At 47.8% G+C, this 3654-nt stretch overlaps 1 protein-coding gene across 1 annotated transcript in view; it reads right to left on the bottom strand.

Annotated features, from left to right (window-relative positions):
* Ppp1r9a (protein phosphatase 1 regulatory subunit 9A) overlaps window positions 1-339 on the bottom strand; it is a 282060-nt gene extending 281721 nt beyond the window's left edge. Inside the window, exon 1 of the mRNA XM_055612688.1 lies at window positions 280-339. The gene's annotated coding sequence lies outside the window, so the exon portion shown is untranslated. The remainder of the gene's footprint in view (window positions 1-279) is intronic.
* Between the last annotated feature and the right edge of the window lie 3315 nt (window positions 340-3654).

Genomic DNA, 3654 nt, shown 5'->3' with positions numbered 1-3654 from the left:
GGCCCCCCACGCGCGTCCTGCCCGCGCGGGGCGGCCCCGGGATGCGCGCTGCGCTCGCCCTCCCCCTCCTCCCCCCTCCCCCGCCATCCCCCGGTGCCATGGCGGCCCGGCCCCGGGGCCCCGACGCTAACGTTAAACACCCTCGGCTGCGGCCTGGGGCCGGGACGCGGCGAGGCCCACGTGCGGGGCCCCCAGGCCGGGCCCTGCGGCCCGCGAGGCCCGCTGGACTAGGGGACGGGCCGCGGGGCTGAGGAAGGCCCGGGGTAACAGGTGCCTCACCTCGGCCGATGGGATTAAACTCTAGGGCCGCGGAGAGAGGGAGCCCGGCAGCGAAATCCCAGGAGAGGGAGAGAGGGAGCCTCTGGCGGCCAAGGAAGGGCGAAAAGCACCGGCCCGAGGCGAGGCCGCCCCACCCCCAAGACCGTGGGCGAGGGGGCCCTGGCGCTTAGGGCCAAGGCCTGTGCCTCTGGGGCCTGCCAAGGGTGGGTTCCAGGGCAGGGTTTGGGCTACCAGATGCCGTGCACCCCACAAAGTCTACAGTTGGCTTGGTGACCCCAGGCATTCCAGGGCGGTAATGGCCTGGGCTGGCCTAGAAGGCCAAGACCTAGGCCCTACTCTAGGTTGGCCTTCAGTGAGACAACGGCTCTGAACCTCGAGGCCCCATTGCTAGAAGGAAAGAGATGAAGAGGACTTGGGATTTCTTCTTGTACAGCTTTTCAGTTCACGCTCCTTGCTTTTGCCCTTTCATAAACTCTCAATACATCCTCTCCTGAATGTGTGAAGGATTGTATACTTTTCTCCTACATACAAAACAGGCCGATGTAGATTATTAACCCATCCAAAAGTCCTGTGGGGCAGAAATAAAGTTTCTGAAGAGACAAAATTAGGTGGTTTGCTACATTATGTGTGAGGTGTGCCTGTACTTCCACAGGAGAACTGAATTTGTGGACGGCCTAAGCTACAAATCGAGCCATTCGCTATAGAGACTTAAAGACAACAACTACGCCATGGTGGCTCATGTCTTTAATCCCAGCATTAAGACGCAGAGGCAGGTGGATCCCAGAATTTGAGGCCAGCCTGGACTACACAGAGAAACCCTGTCAGGAAAAACAAAAACAGTAACTACAACAATAACTAGAAATTATATGTCTGTGTAGTAAAATCAGCACAATACTGCAACATTCTCAATACAGAAAATCTACAAAGAGATAAAACTGCTTAATGTTGCATAAAGCACAAAAGATTTAGAATTTCTGTAGTACTGAGAGCCATGGCAGGGGACGGGCATGATTCAAGGCCACCACCCTTCAGCCTGACCTGTCCCCTCATCATTTCTATTAAAAATTCTCAATTTTTTCTTAGATGCAGAAAACTATTTTAGAATTAGCTGGTCCACGGCAGGTTTGGGGCTTGTTAAAGGGTGTTTTAGAGTAGAGGGTGAGTAGAAAGAGGTGCTCAGGGTACGAGGAAGGCACATTGCAGAGCACAGGCTGGGCTTCTCCTCCTTCCAGTATCTACCCATACACACCATTCAGGTCGGTGTTGAAACTATTGTCTTCAAAGGTGACCGAAGAACCTGAATGAGATACCAGGGCGGTCCCAGGGGGGTGACCTCCGGGTTTCCATTGATAAGGTAAAATTCTAGATCAACCGAATCGGGGGAGATAGGCTTATCTCTACCGTAAACAAAGTTAATAGTCTTGTTTGAAATTCCTAGAAAATGTCTGCAAAAAGAATGAGGCCCTTGCAAGGTCACTTACGGTCTAGCCTCAAGCATGGCTCATAGCATTGTGTGTGTGTGCCTGCAACTTGTGCAGCAAATGTTACTCAGGAAGTCTCCCTCTCATCCAGCACGGGGTCCCAGCTCTAGGATGAGGGCCTTATTTCCCTTCCATGTTCCAGTAATTTTCCCCATCACTCTATCCCGACTTAGGATTGTCTTCTAGGATATAGAAAGAGAAATGAAACAAAATATACTGTAGTCATCGTTGATTAAAGTTTTCCTAACACAATATAATTACTTTTTTTTAAAAAGATTCGTTTTATTCATGAGTACGCACCTATGGGTCATGGGATGGCATGAGTACCGATGTTCGTGGAGGCCAGAATCGTGTGTCAGATCTCTTGGAACTGGACTTACAGACAGTTCTGAAGCTGCCTGGTATGGGTGATAGGAGCTCCGGTCCTATGGAAGAACTCTACAGGCACCTGACCTCTGATCCATGTCTCTAGCCTGAAATTTCATTCATTACAGGTTACAGATGAGGAAAATGGAGGATTGGGGCTTGTGATGTATTCACAACTTCATTGTGAATAATGACTAGAAAAATAGCCAGGCAATTATACACAAAGAACCCATGTGGTACCCAAGGAAAATCATTCCATTTCTAAATTGCTTTGTAGTGAGTTAATTCTATGGATCTGATTTTCAGCTAGACATTTTCTCCTTTTTTTTTTTTTTTTTTTTTTTAATCAACATATTCCCTGTCCTCACCGAGAGGCTGGCATTCCCTGTCTGGGAAGCAGAAGCTGCTTCCATAAGCATCGGCAGATGTAACTGGCAGTGTGAGGAGGCTGTGGTTCCAGCCTCCACTTTGGGAAAGAACATTTGTGCTGTCTGGGATAATGTAGTGAAAAAGTTTCTGTCATTTATTTGCAGCATAGAAACCAGGTTTTGGGGGAGAATAGCCTAAATAAATGTAGTGTCTAATCACTGAGCTCTGACTGTAGAAGAGGAGGCAGAGTTGGCAATAAAATCGGTCTTACACCTCTTTGCAGAAAGATGAATCATACAGAAAAGAAGCCTAAAGACTGGTTGATTTGGGTTTTATTTTCTGAAAACAAAGTCCATACTGAAGGAACGACATGTTTTATAAGCACTGTGCTGTTATTTGAAGACTCCTGGATTCTCCATAATTGGCCTTGCGCTCCTAATACCCACCAGAATGTTTGAAGGGTCTAGCAGACATGCACTAACCTAATGCATGCGGCTGTTGAGTACATTTTGCCCTTTAGCCACAGTAACCATAATAGAAAGACTAAAGAACTACCCTTACCTAGAGGCCACCCTATTGGACAAACAGATACAAACAGATACAGAGCCTTCCATCTCAAAAATCCCCATTGGATAGCCCCTCTCACACATGTTCTGATTCTGTAGAGGTTCATGCTGTTAGACAGCTAACTGATGGAGCGAAGATCGGGGGACACCTGTTTGACTTGTGGCACCTGCAAGGGGTGCTGTGAACCTCCTGTCAGCCTGCAAAGGATCCAGAATGGATCTGTAGTTGGGATTGACACTTTCCCTGTTAAAAGGCTTATCCAAGTATGGTATGCAGCCCAGCATTGGGGAGAGGGAGGTAGGATGGTGCTCAGAGTTAGCTTGGGCTACATAGCAAGACCCTGGATCAAACTAGCAAAATGAAGAACACTCACACAGACTATGTGAACCACTTGCCTTTTGCAACCAAATTATACACAGACTGGGAAGAACTTAATACAAAATCAAAATTAAGTTTTAAAAAATACCATCAAAATCAGTCTGTGATAGTCTTCAATGATTAGATTTAGAATCACTATGAGACCTCTGAGTGTGTCTGAGTATATTTCCTGAAAGATTTGACTAAAGAGGGAAGATGAATCCTTAATGTGGAC

This window comes from Psammomys obesus, unplaced genomic scaffold (genome assembly GCF_907164565.1).
Source record: "Psammomys obesus unplaced genomic scaffold, mPsaObe1.curated_primary_1811, whole genome shotgun sequence".
NCBI lineage: Eukaryota > Metazoa > Chordata > Mammalia > Rodentia > Muridae > Psammomys > Psammomys obesus.
The sequence above is the reverse complement of the archived record's forward strand: the minus strand, read 5'-3'. Positions and strand labels throughout refer to the sequence as shown.